At 44.2% G+C, this 18,120-nt stretch overlaps 6 non-coding genes across 6 annotated transcripts; 4 read left to right on the forward strand and 2 right to left on the reverse strand.

The window, feature by feature from the left end:
* The first annotated feature begins 7,133 nt into the window (after positions 1-7,133).
* Positions 7,134-7,206, forward strand: Trnaf-gaa (transfer RNA phenylalanine (anticodon GAA)). Its single transcript has one exon. It is a non-coding gene; the product is annotated as a tRNA-Phe (tRNA).
* Positions 7,207-7,296: 90 nt separating this feature from the next.
* Trnav-aac (transfer RNA valine (anticodon AAC)) lies at positions 7,297-7,369 on the forward strand. The gene has a single exon. It is a non-coding gene; the product is annotated as a tRNA-Val (tRNA).
* A 232-nt stretch (positions 7,370-7,601) lies between these two features.
* On the forward strand, positions 7,602-7,674 carry Trnaa-agc (transfer RNA alanine (anticodon AGC)). Its single transcript has one exon. It is a non-coding gene; the product is annotated as a tRNA-Ala (tRNA).
* A 787-nt stretch (positions 7,675-8,461) lies between these two features.
* Trnai-aau (transfer RNA isoleucine (anticodon AAU)) lies at positions 8,462-8,535 on the reverse strand. The gene has a single exon. It is a non-coding gene; the product is annotated as a tRNA-Ile (tRNA).
* Positions 8,536-8,854: 319 nt separating this feature from the next.
* Trnai-aau (transfer RNA isoleucine (anticodon AAU)) lies at positions 8,855-8,928 on the reverse strand. Its single transcript has one exon. It is a non-coding gene; the product is annotated as a tRNA-Ile (tRNA).
* Positions 8,929-14,467: 5,539 nt separating this feature from the next.
* On the forward strand, positions 14,468-14,540 carry Trnam-cau (transfer RNA methionine (anticodon CAU)). Its single transcript has one exon. It is a non-coding gene; the product is annotated as a tRNA-Met (tRNA).
* The last annotated feature ends 3,580 nt before the right edge of the window (positions 14,541-18,120 follow it).

An 18,120-nucleotide genomic window follows, 5' to 3' on the forward strand; every position in this document is an offset into this window, starting at 1 on the left:
GGGGGTGTGGACACCGTCATTCTGTGTATGAGATGCTTCAGATCCAGCACTAGCCGACATGATGCAATTTCCAGTGATGCTATGGTCTTTAAAAGCTGCAAGTGGATGCAGGGTGCTGGGAGACTCAGACTCAGTATTTCTAACGTGAAGCTGCTAATGGGAGGGGCTATTTGATGCAACCTCAGGTCTGTCAGTCTCCTCACCAGCAGACCCTGAAGTCCATCCTCAGGGGAAGGAGGCCTCCTTTTCTACCCAGGGTCTATTAGTTGCTTGTGTTGACAGTGGGTGACAAGGAAGGACTGTGGAGAACCCCGAGCCACATCTGAAGAAAAACAATCACAGCTGCTGATGGTGATCATATTGACATCAATTCCTGGTTGTTTGATGAGGTGGGTAGTGAGGAGAGTCAGGCTACACTGGGCACTGCACAAATATATTTGCTCTTCCTTGCTATTGTGTGATGGAGTGAGCAGGGCAAATCCCTCCTCAGCTTGGTGCTGTGAAGATGCACGGCTGCAGCTGAGGCACAAAGAGGGCTGTGCAGTCAAACACTCATTTATTCCTCTAACAGTGAATCCTGGTGATCTACATAGTGCAATGGTTGCTATGGTTGTAATGTTATTGATTGATTTACATATATTGAACCATCCCTGCATCTTTGGGATGAAGCCTTTTTGATTGTGGTATATGTCTTAGAGGTTCTATTAATATGAAGAGACACCATGACCAGGAGAACTTTATTTTTTAATTTTTCATTTATTTTACATACCAAACACAGCTCCGTCTCCCTCCTTTCCTCCTCCCTACCCCCAGTCCCAGAGCAACTCTTATAAAGGAAAACATCTAATTGGGGTGGCTTGCTTACAGTTTAGATGTTCAGTCCATTATCATCATGGTGGGACATGACGGCATGCAGGCAGACATGGTACTGGAGAAGTAACTGAGAGTCGTACATCTTGCATACAACAAGAAGACGACTTTGCAATGCTTGAGCCAAAAGAGACCTGAAAGCCCATCCCACAGTGTCACACTTCGTCTAACAAGGCCACACCTACTTCAACAAGGTCACATCTCCTAATGGTGCCACTCCTTTGGGGGCCATTTTCTCTTAAAGAACCATAGTAGATAATATTTTTGCTATGTTCTTGAATTCTGTTTGCAAGTATTTTTTAAGATTTACTTATTTATTATGCTTTCTGAGATTGTGAATTGTCAACTTATGGTTTTTTTTTGCTTTATGTCTAAAAGCCACTTATGAGTACATATTTTATTTGTCTGGGTTACCTCACTCAATATGATGTTTTCTAGATCCATTTGCCCGCAAATATCAAGATGTCATTATTTTTCTCCACTGTGTAGTATTCCATTGTATAAATGTACCACATCTTCTTTATCCATTCTTCAGTAGAGTGGCATTTAGGTTGTTTCCAGGTTCTGGCTATGACAAATAATGCTGCTATGAATATAGCTGAGCACATGTCCTTGAGGTATGATTGAGCATCCTTTGGGTATATACCCCAAAGTGGTATTTCTGGGTCTTGTGGAAGGTTGTTTCCTAATTTTCTGAGAAATCGCCATACTGGGTTCCAAAGTGGATGTATCAGTTTTCACTCCCACCAGCAATGCAGGAGTGTTCCCTTTACCTACATCCTCTCCAGCATAAATTTTCATTAGTGTTTTTGATCTTGACCATGCTTACAGGTGTAACATGGAATCTCAGAGTTGTTTTGATTTTCATTTCTCTGATGATGAAGGATGTTGAACATTTCCTTAAGTATCTTTCAGCCATTTTAGATTCATCTGTTGAGAGTTTTCGGTTTAGGTCTGTACCTCATTTTTATTGGATTATTTCTTATTTGATGGCCAATTTCTTGAGTTCTATCTATATTTTGGAGATCAGCCCTCTGTCCAAGGTGGGATTGGTGAAGATTTTTTCCCCATTATGTAGGCTGCCATTTTGCCTTGTTGTCTGTGTCCTTTCTGTTTGCAAATATTTTACTGAGAATTTTTGACATATATATCCATAAGTGATATTGGTCTATAATTTTTTGTTGGTTTTTATGTGGTTTTGGTGTCAGGGTAGTAGAACATTTGAAAAAAGAGTTAGGATATGTTCCTTTAGTTACTATTTTGTGAAGTAATTGTTGATTTTTCTTTTAAGGTCTGGTAGAATTCTGCACTGGTTTTCTTTTGTTTTTGCTATTTGTTTTGTTTTGAGTGAGTACTTCTATTTTATTAGAGGTTCTGGGCATATTTAAATTGATCTTAACTTTGATAGATCATGCATACAAGACATTCTTTCATTTCTATTTCCTTTAAGTCTTCCACAATTTGGTGAAATAAAGATTTTGAAAGTATGTCCTGCCGGGCGATGGTGGCGCACGCCTTTAATCCCAGCACTCGGGAGGCAGGCGGATCTCTGTGAGTTCGAGACCAGCATGGTCTACAGAGCTAGTTCCAGGACAGGCTCCAAAGCCACAGAGAAACCCTGTCTCGAAAAACCAAAAAGAAAAAAAAAAAGTAAGAATGTCCTGATAATTCTCTGAATTTCCTCAGTGTCTACTGTAATGTCCCCTTTTCATTCCTACTTTTTTTTTTTTTTTTTGATTTTCGAGACAGGGTTTCTCTGTAGCTTTTGGTTCCTGTCCTGGAACTAGCTCTTGTACCAGGCTGACCTTGAACTCCCAGAGATCCGCCTGCCTCTGCCTCCCTAGTGCTGGGATTAAAGGTGTGCACCACCACCGCCCAGCCATTCCTACTTTTGTTAACATGAATAATTTCCTTGGGCTTTATATAATTTGGCTAAAAGTTTGTCAATCGTGTTGATTTTCTTAAAGACTAACTCATTTCATTGATTCTTTGAGTTGTGTTTTATATGTTTGTTTCTGTTTCACCGAGTCCATGCAGGAGTTTGTTTCCTGACGTCTGCTCTGTGGGGTGTTACTCCTTCTTGTCATTGTCTCGAGCTCTCAGAACAAGGCTTATGTCACCAGGTTACTGCTGTGAGATCTCTCCAGACTTTCAATGTACTCGTTTAGAACTGGGAACTGGCCTCTTAGAACTGCCTTCCTTGTGTCCAACAGGTGTGGATATGGTGTGCTTTGTTTTTATTTGACTAAAACATAATTTCTTTCTTGATTTCTGTCTTGACCCATTTTTCATTCAGTAGTGAATTGTTTAGTTTCCACCCTTTGTATACTTTCTGCTACTGTTGATATCTTGCTTTAGTCCATAGGGATTGGATAGGCTATGGTAGAATGTTATTTCAATTCTCTTGTATCTGTCGAGAACTGCCTTGTATCCTAGTACGTGGCCAATTTTTGAGCAAGTCCTGTGAGTTGCTGAAAAGAAATTGTATTCTGTAGCGTTTAGCTGGAATGTTCTGTAGACATCTGCTAGGTCCTTTTGACTTGTGACGTCATTCATCTCCAGCATTTCTCTGGTTTCTGCAGGATGACATGTCTATGGAGGAAGGTGTGGAACCGAGGCCACCCCACCACTGTGTGAGGAGAAATGTGTGGTTTTGCCTGTAGTAATATTTCTTTTATGAACTTGAATGCCCTTGTGTTTGGTGAATAACTGTTCACTATTACAATATCTTCTTGGTGGGTTTTCCTTTAAAGGGTATGGAGTGTCCTTCCCTATTTCTTCTATCAGTTTTGATCAAAAGTCTATTTTGTCTGATATTAAAATAAGCACATCTAGCTGGGCGGTGGTGGCGCACGCCTTTAATCCCAGCACTCGGGAGGCAGAGGCAGGCGGATCTCTGTGAGTTCGAGGCCAGCCTGGTCTACAAGAGCTAGTGCCAGGACAGGCTCCAAAGCCACAGAGAAACCCTGTCTCGAAAAACTAAACTAAAAAAAAAAAAAAAAAAAAAAAAAAAGCACATCTGCTTGCTTCTAGGGTCCTTGCACTTGGAATTCCTTTTTCCATCCTTTTCCCTGAGGTGATCTGTATCCTTGACAATGTGGATTGTTTCTTGGAATCAGCAGAAAGACAGAGTCTGTTTTCTGATCTAATTAGTCAATCTGTTAGCAATGAGCCGTGTTTATTGATTTCTTGTCTTTTCCTGTTCGTGTATGAGTTTACCCCCCCTCTCATGATTTCCTGTCCTGGAATTATTTTTCTCTTGTGTCTTTTTGGATGTGGCTAACCTCACACTGAAGTTTTCCTTCTAATGTTTTCTAGAGAACTAGATTGGGAGATAGAAATTACTTAAATTTAGTTTTGTCAGGTAATGTTTTAATTTCCCTGCTGCCTGTGATCGATAGTTTTGCTGGGTATAGCAGTCTGGGCTGGCATCAGTAGTCTCTCTGAGTTCCAGAACGTCTGTCCAGGTTTTACTGTCTTTAGAGTGTCCACTGAGATGTCAGTGTTATTCTAATATGTGGGCCTTCATTAGAATTTTTAAAACTTTTAGAATTTATAAGAGTTTATAAAACAAAGAATTTTATAAGTCTTTAAAATATTTTTGTAAGATTTATAAAGATATGACATTATAAGATGATCTTTTCCCCTTGCAGCTTCTAATATTTCTTTGTTCTGTATATTGAGTGTTTGAGTATTATGTGTTATGGGGAATTTCTTATCTGTTCCTGTATATTTATTGTTCTGTGTCCTTCTTGTACTTGGACAGGAACCTTCTTTCTTTAGATTGGTTAAATTTTCTTCTAAGATTGCATTAAAAGCATTTTTTTGCCCAGGTGGTGGTAGCTCATGCCTTTAATGCAATGGTGGGGTCAGAGGCAGGCAGATCTCTTTGAGTATGAGGCCAGCCTAGTCTAAAAAGGGAGTGCAGAATAGCCAGAGCCACACAGAGAGACCCTGCCTCAAAAAAAAAAGGAGAGAAAAAGAAAAAAAAGAAAGAGAGAAAAAAGAAAAAAGGGGGAAAAATCTTTTTTTTAGATTTAACATTTTTTTGAGAAATTAATGTAATTCTTTCTTCAATGTCATAACCTTCTAATGAGGCTTAGTTTAAGGTTTTTGTTTAACACCTGAAGTTTTTTTTTTATCTCCAGTTTTAGTTCAGTGTAGGTTTTCTTTCATAATTTTGTACCGATGTTCAGATTTTAAAAAATTTTCATTGTTTGATCCAACTGTTTGTGTTTTCACCTTTTTCGGTACTGCATTTGTTCAGATCCTTTTTTAAGGTCCTTGGACATATTCATAATTGCTATTTTGAAGTCCTTGCCTTATTGACGGATTCCAGCTCCAGGGACTCCAGGGGGTTCAGGTCTCAAAGAGGAGGCGAGCTGCTGGCAAGGGAAGGAAGGGATTGACAGGCCTGAGGGCGAACCAGATAGATGTCGCTTTATTGAAAAATGGCTGTATGTTTTATACTCTACAATTGTGCAATAGCTTACTTAGCTACAGGCAAGACTGGAAGCAGACTCAAGGATTCAGGGATCCTTGAGCCAACATTAACTTCATCGCAGCATTTTCCCTGAGACAAAATCACTGGGTTCAGCAAGTATCCAAGTGCCTATTGTTCTGTGAGGTTTGGTAACTCTCCTTGCTGGAGATAAGGAGAATGACTCCCTGTGGCAAGCTGGGGCTTTCCTCAGGCCCCTGAAGGAATGGAGGCCCCTTTGCAAATGCATGGCCTTGGGGAAAGAACTGGGGACCAGACACTCCACTACAACTTGTAAGTGGGATGGATATATTGTGGCTTTTCCACCGTGTAGCATAAGAAGCTCGGAGTTGTACCCTAGTTGAATTCCTTCGTGTCTTCTCACACTATACTGGGACTGTCACTTCTGCTGTGCTCCCAAAGGAAAGGTCCTGGTGTCTTACTCTTTTTCCCACGACACCCTGCCATTCTGATTCCTCTCTGCTTATTGACTGAACTCTTGCCCTTAACGGCCTCAGGCTCTGAGTCTGGATTGTTCACTTTTCATTGTTGGGGGTCAGGTGTGCCAGTTAGTAAATCTCTCACCTTCCTGTTCCCGGTGTAGTCAGGGGGACACAACAGGGAATCCTGTCTGTGGAGACATCACGCTATATGGTTCCACGTTGGTGGGAACTTTCCCCAAAGAACTGTTTTGTTTAAAGAAGCTGCCACTGTATAGATTTTCATCCTTCTCCAAAGCCCCACAAAATTTTCCAAAGGAAGAGGCACATAGAACTCCCGTTACATACAGCGAGAATCATTAAAAATGAAAGTAGAAATTTCTGCTAGGGAAGTGTGGTCTGCAATGTCGAAATGCTGGAACTTTGTCAAGTGGAAGTGGTTGCCGTTCGCCATGCAGCCCACGCCATCTTTTGCTTGCTCTATTGCATTTCTGAAGGCCTATTGCAGTAGGTCGCTGCTTTCTCCAGGAGGCATGCTGTCTTGCCTGTCCATGTAGGCAATGGAGTTATGGTATTTGAGGTGTTTCTTGGGGTAGATATCTGATCTTGTCCCTGTCGGGTGGGTGTTCTGTTCTTTGGTTGTTGTTGCCCACTCTGGATCCTAGGCAAGGGTGGTAGCTGTGGGGTTGCTGGTGGGGAGGACTTCTGCAGGTTGGCATGTGACCCAAAGGAAGGAAAGGATCAGAGGATCCACAGTAAATAGGTCAATTATTTCTTATGTATATGGGCATTTGAATGTAGTGCCCTGGGTAACCAAAAGATGGCGACAGACGCCGTACTACTGACGTTAAAAAAAGCGATGAGCTGCCATGTGGGTGCTGAGAATCAAAGAAACTCCTCTAGCCTGACAAATTGAAAACAGAGCCACAGAGTCATCCATCCCTCTCGTGGGCGCACGGCCACAGCAGTGGAACAAGGTGTTCTGAGACATTTGCTGGTTCACAGGAACGAATCGCTGACTGCCGAGTCGCTCACTCCTTCACATCCACAGAAGGCTAATTTCCAGGATTATTCCGGGAAGGACCAATATTATAAAGAGGTTCTGTCACTCGTAGCCAAGAAGCTGAGGACAGGGCAAGTGAGGTGATCGATCCACCGAGGGAAAATTCCACAGGACTTCACTTATAACGTGGAATCTGAGTGTTCATCTGGCACTAGCAGAGTAGAGGGGAGTCACCAAGAGCACGGCGTGGAAGGTGCAGTCACCTTAGTTACTTTGATTTAAGCTGACCAATGGCACGAGAATATACAACAAAGATTATCATTTAACTATTTCTAGGCAAGCCGAAATAGCTCAGTTGGGAGAGCGTTAGACTGAAGATCTAAAGGTCCCTGGTTCAATCCCGGGTTTCGGCAATTACTTCTTTTACAGAAGAAAAAAAAATTATTCCTAGGCATGAAAAGAGTCTATGTCTACAAACTAGGAAAATTAAGGCACTACATGAAGTTTCCGTAGTGTAGTGGTTATCACGCTCGCCTAACACGCGAGAGGTCCCCGGTTCGAAACCGGGCGGAAACAAATATACTTTTCCTCACTTCTCTTTCCAGATTCTCAATTTATTCCCTACACTTTTGAGCAGTTACCACGAAATAATCTCGAGGCTCTGATTTCCCTTTTGACTTCCGGCATACTTTCTTAGGCCATGAAGTAGCAGCCAACTTTAGGAGAACCCATGGATTTACATGATATACAAGAAAGTACATGCAAAGTTGTACAAACATCACGGGATTAGCAAAAAACTTATGATGCCGGGGGATTAGCTCAAATGGTAGAGCGCTCGCTTAGCATGCGAGAGGTAGTGGGATCGATGCCCACATCCTCCAATCTTTAGACTCCTTCAGAGTCTCTCATACCTACAGCAATCCTCAGAAAATGGGGGACACACAGACTTTTGTGTTGCCTTTTGGAGCACAAATTCACAATACAGACCTTTCGCAGTATCTAAGGTCTGAGAATGTGGCTAAATGCCATGGTTCTTGCCTAATGTGGAAAGCCCTGCCTAATTCGATGCCATCCCAGAGATAACTAAAGTTTGGAGAAATAGCCGAGGACATCTGTTTATTGCATTACACTCATCATGTGTCTCTAATGGATGGGGAAGGTCACCAAAAGGGTCATCGTAAATACTGCAGCACAGATCTCTGCCACGCTCCCGAGGAGTGCTGGGAGGAACAAGACTCGGCCTCACAAAACTGGCAGGAAAGATCTCTGTGGGGACACGCTATGAACCTCACTAAGCTGTTGTACATTGGTGAATGGCGTGGGATTCTGAACCCGGTATTCCTCAGTTGAGTCTCTAGATAGGCAGAGGGCAGGAAAGACACAGGAGTTACCAGCCTTCTGACCCACCCAGGAAGTCAGGTGGTGAAGGGTCAGTGTAGTGAAAGGGACATTTTTCTGTTGTTTCCCTCTGCTTCCAGATGGATTCCATCTGTGCGTTAAGGCCACTAGAATTACAGAAAGACTCGGCAGTTGTGAGGCTGGGGTCAATAAAGATGAAGTTCTTTGAAAGCGTTCTAAGTGAAATGACTACTCCTTAGAGTAGACTAGATTCTGCTTTGTGTGTGTGTGTGTGTTTTAAAGTAAAAAAAAAAAAAGTAGTTCCTCATGTGGCCCGTACGGGGATCGAACCCGCGACCTTGGCGTTATTAGCACCACGCTCTAACCAACTGAGCTAACCGGCCCCACAAACAAGTCCTTTCTGTTACCTCTTCAGAAGTGGAAGCATACAAATGCCAATTGTCATTAGGGGTCTTGGATTTTTGTTTTAATGTTTAAGGTTTTCTGAAATGAGGTATGAAACAAAAGAGTTCTAAACCTGAAAACAGAAGAGAGTATGTGTAACATTCCGATGATCGCTGAGCCTAGACAAGCAAGACTCACACCGCAAAGTCTTCCTCCAGCTGCAGATGTGAGGACTACAGAACAGTCGAAGCTGCGTTCTCTTTTAAGGTGCTAGCTTCCAGGTGATAGAATTGAAAACTGTCTTCTAAAAAGACCACTTGGCCCGTACGGGGATCGAACCCGCGACCTTGGCGTTATTAGCACCACGCTCTAACCAACTGAGCTAACCGGCCAACTGTCAAGCATTCGACTGTCGATCTCTACACGTAGCAAATGCTTGATTTAGATTTGAGATTATTTTAGGTGTTTATTGTTGCTTTGTTTTTTTGTTAAGTTTTCTTGAACCTGGAAAAAGTTACGAAACTCGCGTTGTTCCAAATAGAAATTTTCTCTGAGCAGAAAATAATGTCACGTTGCAAAGCTTCCTGACCCAGAGATACTGGCCATGGACAGTCCAGTCCACTACTCCGGTAACCGCCCACACCGCGACCCGCCCTCTAGCCTTCACAGAGGTCGCCTCCGGTGCAGTTCTCCCTGTTGCCTTCAAGTGACAACAATCTCATAGCCTTCCCGATTTTACCGAATTTCTTGTTCAATTCGCTAAAAAAAAAATATTTGAATAAGGCAGTGCGCGGCTGGCCTCCGCCGGCGCGCGTCTCTACTGGGCCGTTAAGGCATCGATCGCTCTAGTCTTGCAGACGCGGGCACTCGAGGCCGGATGGGGTTGTTGCCCGGGGAACCTGCGCTGGTCGCGGCTGGCGGGTCTTAGTCTCTCTGGCCACTGTCGCGGTCCGCGGTGTCAGGCGGGACGAGTGAGTCCACGACCTGCGCCACCCCGACCGTCACAGGGCGGAGTCCTCTCGGCATAGGCACGCTTTTCTTAAGTCTCAGCGATGCCAAACTCTGCTCAGCTCGAACTTGGATTTACCTTCGTCTCTAGACCATCAGCTATTCTAGAAGTTTGGGGGACTCCTGCGCTTCCGGGCGGGTCAGAACTTTCTCGGCGGGCAACCGAAGACACAAGAGCAGGCTGTCGTGTCCTCTGCCTCCGAATTCCGGGATGCGCTCCCGTGTTCTTTCCGTCCTCCTATAATGCAGTCTCGGAAGAGTGGAGAACTTGCGATTCTGAAATGAGTATTTTCAAGTCGCCCTAAAAAACACTGGCCCTGGGCGCTTTTGGTTTGAGCGTCTGCAAAGCCTCAGTGAAAAACGCAAAAAGCCCAAGGCGACACTAACCGAGACTGAATGGAGCCAGTGCTGCAGGACCTGAGGCCTGGGTTTCCTCTGACCTGGATGGCCTGACTTGACGTCTCCTCATCTTGACATCCGAAAGAGCCCCTCGTAGCCGCAACCAGGAGCTTTGGTGAAACGGAAACTCTGTGACTTCCAAGTCGCCCCCGACCTCGGAATCTGTTTCCAAGGAGGTCATCGCCGGGCCTCAGCCTCCACCTACCCAGTCCTGTTGATTCTGTTCACTAGGGACCGACCCTCGGACCTCCCATTCCTTAACTGGGAGTCTTGCTGCGGCAACAACCACAGAAGGAGATCCGAACAAAGAAGGATTCAGAAAAGGCGCTTCGCATGACGCACAGTTCCTACAACGTCACAATCTACTTCACCACTCTAAACTCAAACGGCTTTACCGCCAGGCTGTCAGGACCCTTGTGGCCAAGGTCCCCGAAGGCTGGACCAAGAGCTCCGCTTGGTCCTCATTTCATCGCCCTGATTCAGATGTGGATCCAGCTGACAAGGCCCTTACAAACTTTTCTTGGTTATTCCAGAGAAAGCGCCGGAATTGCGTCTCGGGTTCTCATCTACCCCCTTTTCAAAACTACTGAGGGTCTGTGGAGATGGGACTCTTGGGCACAGCGAGCTTGATTAGGACATGTTAGCGGGATAATAGTTCATTTCTTCGGGAGACCGGGACACAGTTCCTCAGAATATTGGTCCTCGCGCATGGGAAGCTTTTTTTTGTAAATAGATACTCTGATCGCATTGGCATGTGTTAGACAACATGAATCAGTTCTGTCTCACACCTCCATAGACGTGAACATTCCTAAATACCTGCTTGATTCTCGTTGAACTGTCTCAGTACTGCTAAAATGCCTGCGAAATCTGACCCTAAAACGGAATTCTTATGTGCAAATCTCCATCGGGGAGACTATGGAACCTCAGGTTCAGATTTCGGGGCTCCAGACACTGAAGTCTTGTAGTATTTTCCAGGGTGTGGGAAAAGCCGCCAACGACACAGAGCCGCTGACCCGTTCTGACAAGCATTACCGGATTGAGCAGTGTGAAAGAAATGAAGGCAACCGGGTTCTTCAGTGGTGTTATTGCTGAATGAAAAGGAACGGGCTCCATCCGGCGATTTAAAATTGAAAAGGGGAATTAGCAAAGACCTCAACCCCCCCCCCCCCCAACAGAGAGGTCACACATAGCAGATTAAAGAAGGAGAGACCATGCAGAGCAGCTGACCTCGCCTATGTTATTATCTGGACTTCATCTCCAGCACCACAAACCAGTCAATAACTGCGTGCTGGAAAAGCCTAAGCCTGAGGGGCGGTGAACTCTGGAGTAGAGCGGGTGCTGATCTAGAATGAGGGAAGCGGGAATGCCAGCTCCAGTTCTGCGCTTTCCTCCCTCGTCCTTGTGGTGGAGGTCCTCCCAGGGACGACTCCTCACACATGGGCTTCAGCTAATGGAAAGTCTTCATTAGCCAGCCAGTGACGACACTGGGTGTTCTAATCCCAGTGTAGCACTGAGTCTTTCTCATGGTGAGCTTATAAGCAGAAAAACCATGTTCTGGGTTGACACACTTCTGTTAACAAGAACACTTAGCTAGACTGAAACAGAAAAAAAAAAACTCCCCAAAACCAAAACAAACAAACAAAACCCCAAAACAACAACAACAAAAGCCCCCAAAGTTAGCACATTTAGAGACTGTCCCAGAACTATGTACTTTGATAGACTAAGTCTTTGTTTTCAGTTTAAGCAGGTTACCTCTGTGCTGAGTTCTACACCCTGAATGGTATTTCCATCACGGAGTCAGCTGTGCTAAGGTCTGAGGGCATACTATGTCTGGGGCCCTGTTACAACCCTACGCTTCTATGGCCTTATTCTCTGGTAAATACCTTCAAGGGGTTTACCTTATTCTAGATCCGTGCCCTGGGCTGTATTTGATGGTTTAAAAAGCAAATGGGCCACGAGGTGCTGCACACCTTCAATCTGAGCACTCAGGAGGCAGAGGCAGGTGGATCTCTGAATTCCAGGCCAGCCTGGTCTACAGAGTTGATCTAGATGGTCAGGGCTACACAAAGAAACCCTGTCATAAAAAAAACTGTTTAGTAAATAAATAGAAGGCAAGTGAAAGTAGTGTATATTTATTCATTTTAATGTAATGTGTATATATTATTTTATTCATTCAAAATTTTATAGATGGAAGTGTATCTGTGTACATGTGTGTGCAAATGCCTAAGGAGGGGCAGAAGAAGAAATCGGATTTCCCTGACTAAGTGCTGGGAACCAAATTCTGTTTCTCTGCACAGAAGTGTGTGCTCTTAACCACCTCTACAAGGTAGTTTTATAATTATAACATTCTTTCCTGTTTAAAGAATCTGCATGAGATAATGAATTAATTACAAGTCATGTGATTTAGGCCACTCATCCATAGCACAGCCAGTGTGCTGGAAAGGGTGTGGATATAAGGGCTGGCTTGCTTCAGGAGCTCCTGCAGGTCCCTGGCCCTCCCCTTAACACCCGTGTCTTTCCCCCTTCTGATCTCCACAGTTGACTTTCTCAACTGTGGAATGTGACTCATAATGGAAGACACATTCTGCTAATTCCATGAGTCCATGCAATCACTCTTGCCCTCTTAGCAAATAGACTCATAAACAAGGGTCCTGAACCCCTGCTCCCAAGCACTTACAGTTCCGTGGAAGGCACTGGCTACTGTCTGTTCCCAGCAGTCACTCTGAGGACAATGCCCTCCCACTCTTCCCATGTGACATTTCTTTCTCAGGCAACAGTTTTTCGGACCCTGTCCTCTGTCTACCTTTTCTCCTGAAACTTCAAGGTTTCTAAATTACCTGGCTAGCACTTCTTCATTCCAGAGACCTTTGTTTGTTTGTTTCTTTTGTTTGAGATTGGGTCTCTCTGCCTCTGCTGTCCTGGCTGTCCTGGAATGTAGACCAGACTGTAGACCTTGTTGTTCCACAAATCAAGTCCTTACCCTGATACTAGCTATGCTCAGAGAAAATGATCATGTTTCAGTATTAACCCAGAAGTCTGCTTCCATGAGGAAAAGCCGTGGAAGGCACTGAACTCTGCTTCCTCTCCTCTCTTGGCACTTGACGGTTTAGAAAGACTGTGAGAAGGACTAGGCCTACTATGAGACGCAGGAAATAAAGAGAAGTGGGGACAGGGGAGGGGGAAGCAAATTGGTAAGACAAATGCTTCTAGATCAGACAGTGTGGAGGTGCCATATATTTTTGTTTTGTTTCTCTTTGCTCTGGGGGTCTTTTGAATCTATGTTGACACATAAACAGAAGCCTTTCTTCTGGAAAATGACAACTATAAAGCGTCACCTTGATGAGCTCATGAAATTGGGAGATGTATTGCAGCACAGGGAAGTGGGAAAGAGTGGAAGGAGTATATGATGGAGAAACATTGTATACCTGTACACTGGCTGGCTTATGTCAACTAGATACAAGCTAGAGTCCTTGAAGGAAAAGGAACCTCAATTCAGAAAATGTCTCTGTAAGATCGGGATGTAGGCCAGCCTATAGGGCATTTTCTTAGTGACTGATGGACGGGGTGGGGTCACCCCTGGGCAGCTGGTCCTGGGTTCTGTAAGCAAGCTAGGCAAGCAATGGGTTGAAAGCCAGTAAGCAACACTTCTCAATGGCCTCTGCATCAGCTCTTGCCTCCAGTTTTCTGCCCTGCTTGAGCTCCTGTCCTGGCATCCTTTGATGATGAACAGTGATGTGGAAGTGTAAACCAAATAGACTCTTTCCTCCAAAGTCTGGTCATGGTGTTTCATCACAACAAAGATAACCCTAACTAGGACAGCCTGTATGAAATTTTCAAGGAAAAAAAATTTAAAGTTCAGCCCTGTTTTGTTTCTCATCCGTCTTTGTCAATCACAAGTGAGTGATTAGTTCTACTGAGCCTCGGCTTTATCAGTAAAATTGGAATAATGATACAGAGGTTTAGGGGGGGAAATATGTTGAGAGAAATAATGTCAAGATCTCTAATGGGTTTGTGGGTCATAGACGTGGAAAAGAAGAAATGAAACAAGAAACAAAAACAAAACTCACACACACACACACTAACATCATTGTGTGACATTTCGAGGGATTATTCAAGACAAAAATGGTTGAACCTGCAAGTTTGCATGAACTGTCCTGCACACCTGTCTCCCAGAACTGATGTGAACTGTTTACACTTTTAAGTATTCAGTGATAGGCACTGTTCCAACAGGGCAGGGCTGTCACGGGAAAGAAAAAGAGATTGAGAACAATGAAGATGTCAAATGTGTACAGTAAGATGACAAGTTGTAGCACAGACTCGGCACCCTTGTTCAGTCCTACATCATGACTTCAGGGCTTGTGAGGCTATCAAGGGCACAGGGCTAAGAGAGTCTCTGTTGGTTCTCTTGGAAATATCCCTGTCTTAAAACAAACACCTAGAAATACAGACTTGAGGACTGACGGTGGAAATGGGGACAAGTAGAATACATTCGATTCAATCTATAACCAAGCCTTAACCCCTGTAGCCCTCTTAGCGCAGTAGGCAGCGCGTCAGTCTCATAATCTGAAGGTCCTGAGTTCGAGCCTCAGAGAGGGCAGCTTTTGCTCATTGGATAGTTTCCCCTTCAGCACTTCCTTAAAGCTAGTCTCATAGACAAAGAAATACTGCAGAAATTTTAGGAACCCTGCGACTGAGAACTGCCTAACAAGACGTCTTTCTGTGCAAACCTTTATAGAACTTAGAGACGTAGAGGTTCAGTGAATGCAATTGTCCCCCAGTGTATTACTGGTTCCTCTGATACGTAGGACAGGAACACTCTACGAAGGGGTCCGATGGGTCCGACGGGGAGGTGGCATACAACATGCTGGACTTCCGTTTTCTGGTGTTCCATACTTACGAACAACCGGACGTCAATTTTGTGGGTAGCTAGAAGACTGGGTTAGCTGAATTGGTATTTGTACTGGAATAAACTGGGAAACAGGCTAAGCCTCATCCAGAACAGGGAGAATCCAGGCTGTGAGAAAACTGGTCTGGGGTCAGGTGGATCTGGGTGAGAACTGAAAAGCTTCTGTTGACCTAAGGAGGACCTGACACACAGGGGACTTGTAGGAGCAGTCCAAGAAACAGAGAGAACGACCCCGAGGAGCGCCGTCTTCAAGGCGGCATTGCACAGCTAGCAATTTAACTGTAGCCTCAGAAGTTTTCAAATGTCTGAGGAAACAAATGCCTCCACAATGACATCAGGATAATCTGCCACGGAAAAACCCTGATGGCCAAAAAGGATAAAGGATTTTTTTTCCCTGTCTCTCGGGGTGGGGGTGGGGGTACAAGGCAGCAACCAGGTGTGGTCCTGCCGAGTTAGTACCCACCCTGCTCTTACCTAGTTCACGCTCAAAAAAAAAAAAAAAGTGTCTCGCTTAAGAATAATAGCTTAAACAGACAAAACAGGGGTTCTGTTAAATCTCTACCCTTTACATAATTGCAATTCCTGTCTTCCAGATGTCCCTGCCTTGAGGCCTATGTGAGAATTTCTTACACTGCAGTCACCTGACCTGAGATTGTACACATTGTAAAGTCCCTTCCCAAGATCCTCAAGTCTGAATTCTTGGAGCCAGTGAGGAGTTGCTTTGCATGGGAAGATGGCTCTGTAGCTGTGTTAAGGTCACAGAGTACGAAAGAGAGTTTAATTTAGCTTAGGGTTCCAGAGGGCCAAGAGGCCAAAATGGTGGGAGGCTGGCAAGAAAGTCTCAGGCACAGCTGCAAGAGCAGGAAGTCGAGAAATCACGGCTCAACCGCAAGCCCCAGGCAGGGAGAGGAGGAGGCAGGGTGAGTCAGTGAAGTCTCAGCTGAGCCCTGGGACTCTTCCAGCAAAGCAGCACCACTTCTGCCAACAGCTCCACCAACTGGGGACCAAGTCTTCAAAGTACTCGAGCGTAAGGTGGGCATCTGTCATCCTCATCACCACAGACAGTCTGTCTGGGATTACCCAGGTCAGTCCAATAGAATCAGATGAGTGGATAAAAACGGAGAACCTCTCCCTTTATTATCCAAAATAATTCAGTGGCAGGAGATTTAGAGATATATGTGAGTAGAAACTGGTCCTTCAGTTCAAGCTTTAAAAATGGTGGAAGAGGTGAAACCTAGAAGCTGGAAATAGAAGAAAAAAGGATTCTCCCGATGATAACACAGCCAACACTCTAGGTGTAACAGAGAGACTTGGACTACTGATCTGTACACTGAGAGACGGCAAAGGCATCATCACACCACCACACTGTTCAACCCTTTGGCTGCGAAGATACATGTTCTAGCAACAATAAAAATTAATTGCTTCTAGAATATAGAGAGGGCACAGCTGTCTTATTGGTCTTAAGAACTGCTATATCTGTCTTGTAAGGAAATATTAGGAGAAAATTTCCCTCACAGGCATGGTTTCACAGACAAGTCTGTTACATCCTTTCAAGTAAACTAAAACCAGAGGCTCTCTTTGCATCCAAGTGTGTGAGCAGAACTGTTTGCAGACCTAGAGTTTTGGCTGAATGATTGTATTTAGTTGTTTTCTAATGGGTTCAACTGAAGATGCCAGGATGAACTAAAGGGGGGTAAAGAAGTCTACTCACAGCCAGGCAGTGGTAGTGCATGTCTTTAATCCCAGCACTCAGGAGGCAGAGGCAGGTGGATCACTGTGAGTTCGAGGTCAGCCTGGTCTACAAGAGCTAGTTCCAGGACAGGAAAGCAACACAGAGAAACCCTGTCTCAAAAAGCCAAACAAAAAATAAAATAAATTAAAAAGTAAAAAAGAAGTCTACTCACAACGGGAATCATCTGTCCATGTTTATTCTTCTCTCAATCTTTATTCTTCCTTGTTCTCTCTTGTTCTACCTTGTTCCCTGTTTTACATGTTACAAACATTCTCAGTCATATATATATATATATATATATATATATATATATATATATATATATATATATTCAGCAATTCCCCAGCCCTAGCAGGTTCCAGGATCAGATTGACCTATAGAAAATCAGATAAGGGTTTCTCTCTCTCTCTCTCTTTCTCTCCTCCCCCCCCCTCTCTCTCTCTCACACACACACACACACGGATCTATGGGAGTGGCTAGTACACATACAGTGAACTCCTTAATGGAGAAAGTTAAGAAAGGAATTAAAACATCAGGGGAATCTAGAGGGGAAGGTTAGCGCTCTATGCTACATTTTTAGATGGTTAGAAGGAGCCAAAGGGTTTATTTTCAATAAAATTATGAATTTTGACTGATAGCTTAAGTCAGTGTGCCATTTCTTTTCTCCCAGCAAGCATAGAGGCTACCAGGTAACCAGGCAACCTGTCTAAACAGTCAGGGAGAAGCTGATGGCTCTTGATCAGATAGCACATAAAACAAATGCTGTAGTTTCAATGGGCCAATGTCTGCAGTTAGACTTACTGCCCCAGCATTTTAAATTGTGAGTTCCGGGCTATGCGGTTATCAACTTTACGTTCGTGGGTGTTGTGGGTCTTCCTCGGGGTTGCAGACAATTATCTCTTTTGCTGTCCTTATGAGTAAAACACAGCCATAAATTTCCTGAACTAAAGTCATCAGTAAACTGAGGTGAAGGTGAGTGTAAGGAGTTGAGTCTTTTGAGTGAGGTAAAACCAGAGCAGCAACTTGGGCAGGTAGAAATTCTACGCCCTTGGAGATCTGTGAATATCTGAATGAAATGCTCTATGCCTGGATCCTAAGCACTGACCAAATGCCTGCTGGTAAAGATAATTGCAGGAAGGCGGATCTCTGCGTTTACATAGGGGAAAGAAACTGTTCTGAACTGTGGAATTAATTCCCAAATATGTAACAGAGAGGGAGTCAGCTACAGCGAAAACTCTACTCAAAGGACAGCCACTTCACTCAGAAAGCAATAACACCATAAGCCTTGTCTTTTGGTTTAGCCTTCATCAGATCCCTTGGCTCTGATAAGTCCTTAGTGAAGAGATGGCCGAGATGTTGCAGCTTGTAGCAGTTTTCCAAAAAGAGCAGCCACCAATGTGTTTTCCTGCTCCCCTCCCCGCCTGTCTTTTCCCTCAACTTCTTCAAGTTGCTACAATTTGTTTTGAGGGCTTCTTTTGTCTTAGAGGAACAAAGCCCTATCTAGGTATTACCTGGCAATCTGAAATGTTTTTGTGGGGG

The sequence above is a fragment of the Microtus pennsylvanicus genome, chromosome 4, assembly GCF_037038515.1.
Source record: "Microtus pennsylvanicus isolate mMicPen1 chromosome 4, mMicPen1.hap1, whole genome shotgun sequence".
NCBI classification, from domain to species: Eukaryota; Metazoa; Chordata; class Mammalia; order Rodentia; family Cricetidae; genus Microtus; species Microtus pennsylvanicus.